The 15709-nt window shown below is 40.2% G+C and overlaps 1 pseudogene; it reads right to left on the bottom strand.

Annotated features, from left to right (window-relative positions):
- LOC149179616 (uncharacterized) overlaps nucleotides 1-2824 on the bottom strand; it is a 38687-nt pseudogene extending 35863 nt beyond the window's left edge.
- Nucleotides 2825-15709: the final 12885 nt, after the last annotated feature.

Genomic DNA, 15709 nt, shown 5'->3' with positions numbered 1-15709 from the left:
GCAGACCAAACAGCGACCAACCTAGTCGCCTCAGCTCAACTCAGTCAGCTATGGCCATACCAATCCGTGATTCAAAGGTATCTTGAACATCCAAGGCACACACTACACTAGTTTTTTCCATATCCTCTGATTCCATGCATGCCTATTTCTCGTCATGACAACTCCGAGTGTTTTTTTAGCCATCCTCCCTATCCGTCTGGCAGACATGCATTCCTCTATCACCATTATGCCCTTTGTAATAGGCTTATGCAAAGAGTGCTAGTTTTTTGGCTTCTCCCTGACCCTTTCGACCCCTAGTGTCAGCGGAGCCTCTCCCCCTGAGCATTTCTCTATCTCTTTATCAGAGGTCTTAGTGTTCAATTTTTTGTTTTGCGGTTTTTGCTAGAGGTCAACTGGCGCTCTCCCCTCGACATGCCCCTGGAAAGAGGTCAGTACATCACCCCTTATAGTCTCTAGTTTATCTCTGTATCTGTATCTCGTTTCTTTATGGAAGTAGTTTTTTAAACTCTAAGTTACAGAGGTGGTATAATATTATGGGCGTGAACGCTATTTTTCTAATTCGAAATACCACGTCGTTGTTTTAAGCACTATAGATGGAAGGAATATATGGATAAATCTTGTTTGTGTGTTTACCAGAGTGTTTATTTTAAGTCTATGAGCATTGTTATGGTTTTTTACAATGGTCTGGGCAATCATCCACAATTTGAAGAGATTCATAGTTATTCATAAACCTTGCTCAGACATTCGTATTAAGATAGGGGGGTGGTGGTGCATCATGGAAATATACTGTTGCTGCTTGGTTTGTAATGACTCCTCTACTAGCTAACAATCCACAGGAAGATAGCATATCTCATGAGCCTCATCCAGTTGTTGAATGATTCATCCCCTGTAAAACCTGTGACCTCCAGGAATTGAACCCTAAAAGCTTGTTTCCCCGCCTGCCGGAGTTTTTCCTTCCTCAAGATCGGAAAATTTCCCACGGGACCAGATTTTTTTAGCTAAATCAGGAAAGAAATTTCAAAATCTCATTGGGATTTGAAGAGTGTCCTTTGGGTGACGTTTTCTTGTACTTGAGAGTACATTCAATATAGGATCATCCTTTCTTAGTTAATTTCCTTCAGCAGTGACGGCTCCCATCAGTTAATATCTTTGACCATAAATTGTTTTTCTAATCCCATGCATGCCTTGATCCCTGGAATCATACTTCTCGAGTGTTCTGGGTCTCAGTCTCAGTGTCAGATCAATTTTAAATTCCCCTCATCTGGCATTAATATTCTCCATGCTTTATATCCAGAGTATGGTCAGAGATTGATTAATTGTTGGTACCAAGTCTGATCCGAAAATCTATTTAGGACATAGATAAATCCCGATAATTACTGAGGCAAAGGAGTTGGTGGCGCATGGATGGTGGATTGGATGCGTCGGCCACGGAGGCCATGGTCAGGACCGCAATCCAGGTCGGAAAAGCATGGAAGAATGCCACGTTGCCGGGTGAAAGGCAACCGACCCGTGATGACATGGTGGTGAAGCCGACGTGTTATGAAGCTGATAGGGAGGGGATAAGAACCCAAAGAGAATAGTCTTCCCGGGAGGAGAATAGAAAAGGCGGTATTCAATAGAAGGAAGAGTTGTTGCGTGAACACGCTAACAGTTATAATAAGGCCCGGAACCCCATTAAGACCTCTCCTCCGCCAGCTGTAATAAAGCTGGACAACTCTCATCTGATTGAAAGAATAGATAGCCTACAGGATCTCGCCTTGGTGGGTAAGTGGAACTTTCCAGAAATGGATGATAGTGAGATGAGAAAGTGGATTGAGATACAATGGAAACTGGTGATTGGATATACCCCCATCATTTCCAATCTCATGAAAGAATGGTACTGCTTTCATTTTCTAAAGGCCTCTAATGTTGAATCCATCCTGAATCGCCCCTGGGTTTTTAAAAGAAGTTTTCTCGCTCTCTATAGATGGTACATTGGATATGACCCTTTAAAAAATACTCCTTCGAATAACTTAATTTGGGTGAAGCTCCCAAACCTCCCCCTGGAGATGTGGTCCAAGGAGACTCTAGCTGAGATAGGCAACTCCATTGGTCGTTTTGTTTATGTTGATCCTTGGTGCCTTGGTGCGAAGGAAAAGAGAATAGCGTGGATCCTCATTGAAAAGGCCTATAGGGGTGGGTTCCCAGACCATATTGAGATTTCCTGGAGAGACTTGAAAATAAAGAAAAGGCTGGATTTTTGGGGCATCACTTTCAGATGCTCTGCTTGCCACAAAACATGTCATTTGATAAAAAATTGCCATCGAATGCCGAAACCGAAAGGTAGACTAGCGCATCGAAAGATCCGGATAAGCTCGCCCACGCGCGTTGAAAGGGAGGTCCCATCTCCTTCAACTAGCGTATCCCCGACGGTTATAGTGGACGGGTAGAATAACAATGTCATCCTATCCCCACAGCTTTTACCTCAGGACTTTTCCTGTGACTAGGAGTCAAAACCTGAAAGCTCGAGCAAGCTTGTATGCTCGAAGAAAACCATGTCTCCTCTTCTGCAGTGTTCGCCCATTCCTGAACCGATCGATGACAGAACTGTTCCGTCTCCTCCTCCCATCCTGTTTAAAGACTTTATAGTGGGATCCCATCCCATTCTTATATCCTCATCATCGCCAACACCTAGAAAGAACATGCCTCCATCCTCTAAAGGCAAGGAGCCGATGTCGACTCTTACCCCACTAAATTCCCCGGCCTCTTCCCCTGCAAATCCATATGATAGTGATTTAGAATTTCTCCTAAGTAGAAGATCCTTGGAGCTTGAATCGCTGACCATTCATAAACCTTCAAATCCGACCCTGCCATTTATAAGCCTAAACTCAACAAGGAACATAATAGTAAGAAATAAGCATAATGGAGGAAGCAGACATTTTAGAGGAAGGACAACTGTTGATGACAGCGGGATAAGGAACCTATCCCTGACCAATGTTCCCATCTATGAAATTCCAGAATCTCAGCCTCTTAGAGCAAGTACGGCTGGAGAATCTTCCAAATGACCTTTATGATCTCCATGAACATCAGAGGTCTGGGAGCAGACCTTAAATTTTTGGCGTTGAAGGATCTTTTCTACTCAGTTAAGCAAAAAATCATTTTGATACAAGAAACCATGCATAGTAACCATGTGTCCATAGCTTATTTCAGGAAAATGTTTCCCTCATGGTTCCTGGTAGCTTCAGAGGCTAAGGGTCTTTCGGGAGGGCTGGCGGTGTTGTGGGACCCTGATTGGATCAGGGCAAAGGCGTACAAATGTTTTGTTGGTATTCTCATTTCAGCTTCTATCAGAGGGAAAGAATGCCCAATTAATATTCTGAACACCTATGCTCCTTACAAGAATAGGATCCCTTTTTGGGAAAAAAATTTTGATTCAGAAATTCTTGATATTGAATCATTGATAATTGCAGGTGACCTAAATGTAACATTAAGCCCAGAATAACGATGGGGAAACTGCAGGCGTAGTGATCCGCTTGTTGACCGCTTGAAGTATGAACTTCTGCACATAAATCTCGTAGATATAGCTCCATCTAAAATGATGCCGACCTGGGACAATGGAAGATCAGAGGAGGCGTACATTGCTAAAAGGATTGATTGTTTCATTGTTCGTGGTAGCGTTATTGATAAATTGGGTATGCCATAGTCTGCTATTGGGCAGGCATTCATATCTGACCATAGACCAATTTATCTCAGCTGGAAGGAATGTGGTTTCAGAAAAGGGTACTCCTTTAAATTTAATAGGGCATGGTTGGAAGGCCCAGAGTTCAACGAGGTCATTGCCAAATCCTGGAAGGATCTATCTACATGCGATACAGCCCCCCCTTTCATGACTTTCAGGGATAAGCTATCAACCATGTGGAAAGTGGTCAAAGATTGGCAATTTAAAAAAAGACAAAGGGACAGAGCCAGTCTTCAAGAAACGCTGAAGGAGATGGATAGTATTTTAAAGGATTTGGATGCTAGCTCTTTTTCTTTTAGTCTGATATGCCGCATCAAAGAATTGGAAAGGAAAAAACAGAACTTTCTGAAGCAGGAGGAAGCATTCCGGAGGCTAAAAAGTATGGTAACTTGGCTACAGGAAGGGGACAGGAATACTAAGTTTTTTCATAAATTCGCTAATTCTAGGCGCGAGAAAAATACAATATGGAAAATAAGCGATGGTCAGGGGGGCTTTTTTACCTCACAGCAAGATATATCTAAAGAAGTCGTAAGACATTTTAAAAACCAATATAGCAGAAGAGAAGGATGCGGCTTCCAGGACATTCGTTGGGGTATTGACCTGGTCCCTCAAATGTTTGACGATGAAAAGAATGCAAGCCTTTTTCGGCCTATAATAGAAAATGAGCTCTTGGATGTCATGAAGGCCTTTAAAAAGGACAAATTTCCTGGCCCGGATGGCTGGACAATAGAGTTTTTTATTCACTTCTTTGATATCATCAAACAAGACTTGCTGAGGATGGTTGAGGCATCCAGAATGTTAGGGAGCATTCATCAGCTCACATCCCAAAAAAAGTGGAGGCGGTCTCCTTTCAAGACTTCAGACCGATTTCCTTATGCAACATAACCTTCAAGATCATCACAAAAATCATAGTGGAAAGGATTAAAGCGACTCTAGCCACTTTCCTTACAAAGGATCAACATGCTTTTTTGAAGGGAAGAAATATCCTGGATGCCGTCGCTAATACTCAGGAATGTCTGTTTTCTATGCTCTCTAAGAAGTCAGATGCTGCCATTCTTAAAATTGATCTACAAAAAGCTTATGACTGCTTAGACTGGGGTTTCATAATATGCTTACTTGCGAAGATCGGCCTAAGTTCAAACTCTATCAGCTAGATCATGGCATGCGTGGAAAATGTGAACCATGCTGTCATTATTAATGGTATGCCTTCTCCTTTTTTTCCAGCTGAAAGAGGCCTCCGCCAGGGATGCCCCCCGCCCCGCTTCTGTTCATCCTGGCAATGAACTCCCTAAGTCTTCACATAAACAAGGCGGTCTCAGAAGATAGATGCAAGCCAGTAAAGATATGAAGGAATAACTTCATCTCACACAATCTTTTTGTTGATGATGTTCTTATTTTTGCAATGTTATGCAGGGTATCGTGGATCTGCCTCAATGACATCCTTAATAGATTCCAAAAAGCTACTGGATTATATATAAACAAGGCTAAATCTATTCTCTTCCACAATTACAGCAACTTGGAAATGGTGAAATGGATCTCAGAACTGTTTGGAATCGAGTCGAGATCGATTAAAGATGGCTTAAAGTACCTGGGCTTTCAGTTAAAAGCAAACAGTTATTCTATAGCAGACTGGCAGTGGTTGCTGGATAGGTACTATAAAAAGATCTCGGTGTGGGAATACAAGTTTTTATCCTTGGCTAGTCGGGTGGTATTAGTTCAAGCTGTTTTAATGCAAATGGCTGTTTACTGGGCTCATATTTTTTTCCTCCCCGCATGTATCATCCACAAAATGAATAAGATTTCTGCAAATTTTATTTGGGGGGCAAATCAGACCAGAAAAAATATCACCTTACTAAGTTGGAAAAGATCTCTTTGCCCAAGAATTTGGGAGGCTGGGGCTTATTGGATTTAAGGACTTTTGGAAATGATCTCCTTTGCAAATCTCTATGGAGAGGAGTCTTGGGGGATGGTCCGTGGAGCTCCACCATCAAAAAAAATATATGAAAGGAAGAGGCATAGAATAATGGTTCAGGAAAGGTAGGATTGGAGCCAAATATGGCTCTACTATTTGGCTCAGTTTCCGCAAGATTGAGAAATATTTTTTAAACAATTTGAAGTGGAGTTTACAAACGGGCAGCAGAATTCTTATTGGCATAGATCCCATCATGGGGGGTCAGGAAAACATATCCTTTCCAGGGAAGCTTCTTATTTTTTTTCATAGATATGGTTTTTTTACTTGGGATAAACTCATAGCTGCATGGAATGGTCCAATCCCCCTCTGGAAGGATCCCTCTGATTTTGGCATGCCAGCATCGCAGGCTGAACTGTGGAATACTGTAAAGGAATCATTGACTAGTTGTGGCTTTCATCGTCCATTCACAACTGACTTTCTGACCTGGGCAGTTCCTAAAGCCTGTCTGACAGCCCAAGTAAAAGATATCTACAAGGATCTGATTGGATTGAAGACTCCTCCCGCTAGCTCGCCTTTTCCTCTGATCTTATGGAAGTCTGGGTGCCCTCCAAAGTTCATTTTGTTCCCATGGTTGATGTTCCATAACAGAAATTTGACTTGGGAAAATTTGAGGAAAAGGAGATGGCACGGTCCGAGCAGATATGCTATGTGCGAGTCTAGTGAAGAATCTAATCTTCACATGTTTCTCAAATGTCAATCTTCATTGCAAGTCTGGCAAGCTCTGGCAAACCTATATGGTTTCCCTCTCATTGATTTTGTCTCAATTCAGGAAGCTTATGTCTGGTGGAGCGGGCAAAGAGATCCCTGGAGGCCCATGATTATTATTTTTTCCTGGTACACTTGGAAATGGAGAAACAACAAAATCTTCAAAGAATCAAGGATCTCCCTAATGTCTATCATGCAACAGATCATAGCATCCTTTGATGCCATACCAATGAAGCATCCCAAGATGAAAATAGACAACAGTAAGGCGCAGGTGAGCATCTGCACTGGATGCCCATTTGCGTTTTTTGATGGAGCTGAACAAAAATCCATTTGTGGATGCGGGGTTCACATCATAATGGATAAGGATCTCCAATACTTTATTTCATGGAATGGAGGAAAGGGCACAAATAGTTTAGCTGAGGCGAGGGCTCTTGCAGGTCTTCTCGCTTTTTGTATCTTTTTTGATATTTAGGCTATCTCTATTTATGGTGACTCCAAATTTGTGATTGATCATGTCCTGGGGACGAGCCATATCAGAAGCCCTCATCTAGCAGGCTGGCTAGACCAGATCATGTTTTATTGGGGCCTCCTGAAAGACAAATCTATTCAACACATCTGTCGTGCTCAAAATCAGCAAACGGACAACCTGTCAAAGGAGGGTCTGCTTCTTGCTGCAGGTTCATGGTCTTTGAAGATATCAGATGGTGAGAATTCCTGCTTTATCTAGGACTTCTCAATCCCCCGATCATAACTCCCCTATGGTGTATTCCCAGGTTTTTCCTTTATCATCTTTTTGCTGTTATTTTTTTGGATAGGCCGAGGTATGGCTTTTCAGAAATCCCTGTGATAAAGGACTCATATATGAAATGCTTTTGTCCCTAAGGCATGTGTCAACGGTTCTCATATAGGATATGGTTTATGGTATGTGATTATCAACGATTTTTGTATATGTCCGATGATTTTTGTTTGTGCCCTGACGTTTTCCTTCTCTCGTGGGGGAATCGTCTTTTTCTCAGTTTTGTTATTTAGTCATGAGTAAAAGATCAAGATCTATCAGCTCTTGACTGCTGTCTTATGTACTATTTGGTCCTTTATATTATCTCAATATGATACATCGAAGCTTTTTCGTTTTGAAAAACTATGCTTTACTAGATAATGTTCAACTTAATTTCTATGCAAGTAGATTTTTTTATGAGTATATTACTTAGATCCATTTGACATCTAATAATTTTGAAAAAAAATGGGTGAAGGTACAACGAATTGAGGTTCTTTACCATATGAATAGTCATATGAGAAGGTGTTGATAAATGTAAAAGAAATCTGTTTGCATTTACACATTGTATTTTATTCATGGTTGATATTTTATTTAATTTTAGCTAGTGATATTTTATTAATTCAAATATATTCAATTTATTAGAGTCTATTTTATTAATCCAAATATATTCAATCTATTATGGTTTTTTGTATTAGTATTTTAAGTGTATATATTTTATCTTTTTCCAAATTTGAATATGTAATTTTATATAAAGAAACACATCATTTCAACTATTATGCTCACTCCATCTATATATATTTATATATTATATATTTAAACTTTTAATATATATCATTTATTTAAATTCAGATTATAATTGTAATTTTAGATAATATATTTACAAGTATAACACAACATAAAAAACAAGTCTTATATATTATATTTAACCTAATATATTGTTTTGCATGGAAATAATTGAAATCATAAACATGCATATTGTTTATATTTTGTTGGTTATTTTTATTTAAACATAAAAGGGTTCATTTCTCTAATATACCATCTTATTACCATCTTAAAAACATAATATGCTCAAGTGAAGATTACATTTTTAGAATTCATACTTTGGGAAAATTGAAAAAAACAAATATCTTTTTTATGATTCGTATATTGACTTTTTTTAGAAGATTGATCTTCAAATTCTCAAAACTAATCATTTTTTTTTCCAGAACTCTAAACCCATGTTGAGACACATAATGATGCTTAATTTTGTTTCATTAAAAACATCTATTTCTTAATATTATTACAAAGTGAAGGGACAAATTAAAAATGATCATTTTAAAACATCCTTAAACACTTAATATTAGCCTCCCTAAATGTTAGGGCCTCAAGTTGGCGAGTGCCCAAGAGAGTCAAAAAACCGATGATCGCAGTTAAAGGCGTGCGAGCGCACCCTAGATGTGCAATGGGTGCTCGTGTTCGGTTAAAGGCAACTCAGATTGGAGCGTTCAGTTAAAGGCGACCTAGAGGTGGATGTTCAGTTATGTGTGACAAGTCACCAGTTAAAGGTGACTCACTGTCGGTTAAAGGCGAAAGGCAGGCAGGCACGTTATAACGGACACGATGGATGAGTGCGGGCGAGTCACCAGGTAGAGGCGCCTCGGGTGACCCGAGTTGGGTGCTCGAGTGGGCAAGTGCCTGGGCAGGCGAATCGCCCAAGTGTGTGACCGAGTTAGGCAGCTAGGCGAGAGAACGTGCAAGTGGTTGACTCGAGTGGCGAGTTATAGGAAGACACGGGTGAGCGTGAAGGTGGACAATCGAGCAAGCATGTGGAAAGTGCAAATGGAAGTTTATACACTGAGCAGAGAGTAGGTCAATGTGTGAACCAAAGCATGAGGCGACATGAGTTAACATGGTGGGGTGTGGAGTTAGCCCAAGGGCAGGTCAGCTTGGTGGGTTGATGCCCCAACTGACAAGTCTCTGCCATAATTGGTACACCACAAAGACATATAAGTAAGGGAAGGGTGAGTTGTGAAGGAGCATCATTTGACTAAGCAAAAGCAACAACATAAGATTGTAGAGCAAGGAGGAGAAAAAAGAGGCAAGATGAAGGCGTGCAAACAGGGTGTAGGACACAGGACTAGGCATAGCCAAAGTGCCAGAATTTGGGGTTTCGTTTGGCGCAAATATTGCAAGACATGCTAGCACAGACCTGGGCGCGGACCGTTGTGATAGACCTGTGGGTCGCCCAGACCCGAGGTCATTTCCGATAGGTGCGGTGGGACCCGAGGCAACTGCGAAGGGCACAACAAGGCTAGATGAAGGTGTGAATGGACCGCAGTAGGGATGAACGGTAGCGTCGAGTAGTGTTGTGATATGGTAGTGTGGGAACGATCGAACGAAAGGAAAAGTACTACGATGCGGCAAGCATGGTGGACCAACAATGTCGGTGGTCTGCGCTACAAGACAGGAAAGTGTCTAACGCTACACGAAGGTTAGGAAGAGCGTTCACGATGACGGTGGAAAAACTTTGGTGAAGCGTGTAGGGTTTCAAGACGGTTTGAAAAGTGTGCACTGTATTAGTAGAGGGTGCAGGCAGTACTTGGAGGTTGCATAGACTTTGTAAAATTATTTTGTACAATTGAATTACAGAAATTATTATATTGGGCAGACTCAGATTATTTGGGATTTCCCCCTCCCACATATGGTGTATATGTGTATATTGTTATGATGTTTTATTTCCACTGCATATGAAGAATAAACTGATGAAAGATAATTAAATGATTTTCGCTGCATAATAAACACTTAGTGAAATTTGGTTAAATGTTGGATAGGCATAGCCCGTGAACTTAAGTATTGATGAAAAGAAAAATTTTGACGGTGTTGCGCCTGCTTATGCATGGTTGAAAGACTACCACAAGGGTAGGGGCGTGACAATTGGTATCAGAGGATATTTTTGCAAAAAGGGGCTTTGACAAAGAAGAAGCAAGAATACAACAGGCAATGGTTGTAGTTGGTATTAAAGCTTGGGAACTGTGTAGTTGATCACAGTGTGACATCAGAAAATTTGGCAGGGGAAAGACTACAAGTCAGGGTTGAAGCTGAACAGGGAAGTGTATGGTGTTAACACATTCAAAGGAAAATTTGATGGAAGACAACATGGAGGAACCACAAGTTACAGGTGAATCAAGCATGAGTCCCGAGACAATTTTCATGAACAAGATTTTGGATCATATGGATGAGATAACTTCAAAGATTTGTGCATTAGAAGATGAGAATGATAAACTTAGAGATAAGTTCACAAAGAAGGAAGAGGACCATGAGAACCTTAAGGTACGATATGAGTATCTTGAATAGCATTATGGGAAAATTGCAGGTGAAGTCAAGAACTTTGAAGCTGCAAAGGATCAAGGGTTAGAAAAGATCATGAAGATGCAAAAGAGTCTTAATAAGGCTCTCAATGAGATAGCCATTTTGGAGAAAGCACTGGGACAGGGACCAGTTGGAGGAGCTTCCCACATCAATGTCAAGAAACCCAATTCTTATGATGGGGTGAGGAGTGCGAAGAAACTTGGTAATTCGTTATGGGATATGGAGCAATACTTGGAATGCTTGGGACTTACGGATGAGGAGGCCAAGGTATAGGTAGCTACTCAATTCCTTACAAAGGATGCCAAGATGTGGTGGAGAAGGAAAACAGACAAGATGGCACATGGTGAAGTTGAGGATATCTCTACTTGGGAAGAAATGAAGGAAGCATTGCAAACTCACTTTAGCCCACAAGACGAAACTTGGGATGCAAGGACGAATATTAAGTACATTAAGAAAACAAGGAGTTTGCAAGCATATCAATAGGAATTGGTCTTGGAACTACTTGATATGGCAGAGAAAGGCAAGGTGTTCAATTTCATCATTGGATTGAAACCTTGGGCACGCAATGAGGTGAAAAGGGAAAAGATCAAAACACTTCAGGAGGCATTTGTTGCAGTTGATATATTGGTGGAACATTATGATGAAGGGACTGAAGAGGAGAAGAAGAAGTTTGAAAAAATGAAGGAGAAGTCTACAAAGGAGGATCATTCAAAATTAGGTGGAAAACCAAAGATGAAGAAACCTCTTAAGAGTTGGTTGTGCGAAGAAGAGAATATAGTGAAGAATTGTCCTTCAAGACTAACTATGGAAGCTTTGACACAATATGATGGGAAGAAGAAGGAAGAACTAGCGGTTGGGATGATGTAGATATTAGGTATTGCAACAGCAATGGAGGCTATCCCAATGCGCGATCTTGAGAGGAACAAATTGAAGTATGTGGACATGAAGGTTGGCCAAGGCACTTTACTCACTATGGTGGACAATGGTGTGACCCATAACTTCATTAAGGAGGAAGCTACAAGGAAATTTAGGTTGAAGTTTGCACTAACCCAAGCTCGTCTTAAAGTAGTACCACCAGGCAAGGTCATTTCCATTGCAGATAATGTGGATGTACTTATTGGTGAGTGGTATAGGAAGATCGACTTCACAATAGTGCGGATGGATGACTATGAAGAAGTTCTAAGGATAGAATTCATGAAGCCGTATGAAGATATGATGGTGCCACCTATAAAGAAGCTATATTTTTATGATGGGGGGGAGGATGAACCATTGGGGGTACCTACTGTGGAAGCTGTGACAATTGGGTGTAAATTGACAGCGATGAATGTGGAGGACATCAAGCGAGATGAGGAGGTCTATGAGAGGTTGAACCGTGTGGAGGAAAAACTCATGGAGCAAGCACATATTACAAGGACATTGTATGATAGTATTTTGGACATGACTGATAGACTAGAGGCAATGGAGGATAACAAAGGTGCAAATTCGAAGCGTCGAGAAGCATACATGCAGATATTGGAAGAGGAAGATCCTGACAGGTGGATTGAGTTGTTAGAGAAGGAGGATGGAGAGCCTTCAACTTTCCCATACCCTCCCTCTTTCTAGACTAGCATGGGGATGAGTTTCATTGTCATATGCTCATGGCAGTGAGTCCTATTTTGACAAGATGAACAAACACTAGGGCAAGATGGATGCGAATTATGACAGGATGTGATGACAGTCATGATGATGTGAGATGCATGCATTCTTGTGGAGGATATCTTACGATTGGATTAGATACCCAACTAATCACCATCACAGGGGGATACAACACAAGATGTTCTTGTAGAGTTAGACGAGATTAGGGCATGGAGCAGGTCATGGGCAAAGCTATCTAGGTGCTGATATATGGATATATTTCTTAGTGATGGAGGTTGTTGAGATGGTGTTGTCGAGGGATGACAACATTTTTAGAGTGGTGGAGGATGTCATGGCCTCTAGTGGGCGAGCACCCAAGAAAGTCGAAAAATCAATGATCGCAGTTAAAGGAGTGTGGGCACACCTGAGACGTGCGAGGGGTGCCCATGCTCAGTTAAAGGAGACTTAGGTTGGAACATTCGGTTAAATGCGACTCGAAGGTGGATGTTCAGTTATGTGCGACAAATAGTTGGTTAAAGGTGACGGGCAGTCGTGCATGTTATAGTGCACACGGTGGGTGAGCGCAGGCGAGTCACGCCACGTAACCCAAGTTGGGCACCATGGTGTGCGAGCACCTAGGCTAGTGCAACACCCAAGTGTGTGACTGAGTTGGGAAGTCAGGCGAGGCAACTTGTAGGAGGTCGACTCGGGTGGTGATTTATAGGTAGACACAGGTGAGTGTGAAGGTGGACAACCGAGCGAGCATGTGGGAAGTGTGGATAGAAGTTTATACACTGAGCAGGGGGTAGTCCGACGTGTGAACCAAAGCATGAGCCGACATGAGTTGACATAGTGGGGGTGTGGAGTTAGCCCGAGGACGGGTCGTCTTGGTGGGTTGATGCCCCAACCGATGGGTCTTCACAATAATGCGTACACGACAAAGGCATATAAGTATGGGAAGGATGAGCTTTAGAGGAGAATCATTTGACCAAGCATAAGAAACAACATAATATTGCAGAGCAATGATGAGAAAAAATAGGTAAGGAAAAGGCATGCAGACAGGGTGTAAGACGCAGGAATGGGCATAGTTGAACTGTCGTAATTCAGGGTTTTCCTAGGTGAAGATATTACAGGACAGGCAGGAAAAAACCTGGGTGCAGGCCACTGTGACAGACTCTCAGATCGCCCAAACCTGAGGTCAGTGCAGATAGGTGCGGTTGGACCCGAGACAAGTGTGAAGGGCACGCCAAGGCTAAAAAAAGGTGTGAACAGACCATGATAGGGTTGAACTATAGTGTCGGGTAGTGTTACGATATGGTAGTGTGGGCACAGTCGAATGACGGGAAAAGTAATATGACACTGCAAGAATGGTGGACCATCAGTGCAGGTGGTTTGCGCTACACAGTAGACAAATGTCGAACACTACACGAAGGTCGTGTAGAGCATGCATGATGATGGTGGTAAACCTTGGGTGAAGTGTGCAAGGTTGAATGACGATTTGGCAAGTGTGCGCAGTATTGGTAAAGGGTGCAGGCCAGTACTTGGAGGCTGCACAGGCTTTGTAAAATTATTTTTTATAATTGAATTGCATAAATTGTTAAATTGGATAGACTTTGATTATTTGGGAGTTGACCCTCCACATATGGTGTATATGTGTATATTGTTATGATGTTTTATTTCTGTTGCACATGAAGAAAAAAATGATGAAAGATAATTAAATGATTTCTGCTGCATAATAAACACTTAGTGAAATTTGTTTAAGTGTTGGATAGGCATAGCCCATGAACTTAAGCATTTGTGAAAAGAAAAATTTTGACGGTGTCACACCCGCCTATGCATGGTTGAAAGGCTACCACAAGGGTAGGGGTGTGAGACTAAATGATTCATTTAAGCCCTCTATAAATTAAGTTTAAATATATCTCTTTAGAGCCTCTAAAGCCTCCAAAGTGAAATGAATTTGCATAATTCAATGATGGTTATGTGAAAGTTATTTCTATATTAGATACCAATTGGATTAATTCTTCACTAGTTTTAATATTAACTACTTTCTTTCATCTTAAAAAATGTTTTAGGAGGGGACTAAAACTTAAATTTAGTAAATTAATCTTGCTTAATTCAATGATGGTTCTATGAAAGCTATTTTTTCTATTAAATACCATTTGAATTGACTTTTTACTAGTTTCAACATTAACTACTTTCCTTTATCTTCAAGTATGTTTTAGTAAGGAAATTGAAACTCTTGAATCAATAAAAAAATTGAATTCTAGCTTGAGTCTAAATTCTGATTAAGTTTTCATATAGGATCTTTGAAGTGCTTTAAAAGCTTCCAATGCCTATTAGTTTTGGGGGTGAGAGTCATATTAAATGGTAAAGGTATACTTTAAGGCGAATGAAAGAAACTTATCCCTGTGTAAGTTAATTAATGAATTTAATTGACTAGTTGCATTAATTTCAATAATGATATAACCCAAAATAGTAAGGTGCATAGAAAGACCTATTAAAAAATATTTTAGAGAAATCAAGTAGTTGTACTGATTTAAAAAATGACATATTGTAAAACAATAGGGTGCATTGAGTGGTAATATAGTGAAGAAAGATTCAATCCATAAATTGAAAAAACAAGATTAATTTTTTTTTGATAGGATTAGTAAGTTGGCTCAAATCTTAAAAAATAAAATGACTTTAACAATAACATAATGCAAACAATTTTCAAAAAAAATTATTGTGATGTTGGGAAAGAGATTCCCACTTATAAGCTAGTCGGCCACTTTGTTTTCTTGGGCACAATTTTCTATTAGTATTTACATTTTAAATCCATTATAATATTAAGATATATATAATACATCCAAACTAAAAGCATGCAATAGAATTTAAATAAGATTATGAGGAACATATGAGGTTGGAGAAAGCAATTATTAACATTGAAAAACAAGAGAGACATAGTATTAACTTCACCAAAGTATCTTGATTTAAAGGTTTGAATGGTATTCCTTTATCATATGATGAATATGAAATGATAGGTAAGGTAGCAGGTGTGGGGAAAATAATAGTTGAAGAAAACATATTGAGATTAGTTATTAGCATTCAATTATTATTTTTTTCTCTTTATTATTATTTTTTATCTTAATTTTTATGTAAAGTGTCTTTCGGTACTTGTGTAGGTTTTAACCCTGTACATAAATTACCTTCAAATGAATTCTTAGAAAAAGAAAATATACAATGACGAGAATATAAAAAAATACACAGAGATTTCCCCTGGATCCCAAAACTGGGACTACCAAATTGATTTTTTCATTCTATTACTTTCACAATACATATATATACATGTCGAAGCATTCATAAAACCCAATACATTAACCCTGGATTATAACATAATCGTAGTTCCCTTGACCGGATCTACAAGATACCATGGGAAAAAAACCATCAAGCCCAAAACCATGTGAAAAATCCATACACAAAACCTAGATAGGTCCACCCACCTAATATAGGGTCCAAAAGAAAAAATCCCAGGGTGCTTCCTCGTACCCTGTAGAGCAGGGCTACTGCCCCCCTCAAACCTCCCATGTGACCCTCTTGC

This window comes from Pinus tabuliformis, chromosome 3_2 (assembly GCF_031772625.1).
Source record: "Pinus tabuliformis cultivar Carrire ecotype Pingquan chromosome 3_2, CPIR1, whole genome shotgun sequence".
Taxonomy (NCBI): Eukaryota; Viridiplantae; Streptophyta; class Pinopsida; order Pinales; family Pinaceae; genus Pinus; species Pinus tabuliformis.
The sequence above is the reverse complement of the archived record's forward strand: the minus strand, read 5'-3'. Positions and strand labels throughout refer to the sequence as shown.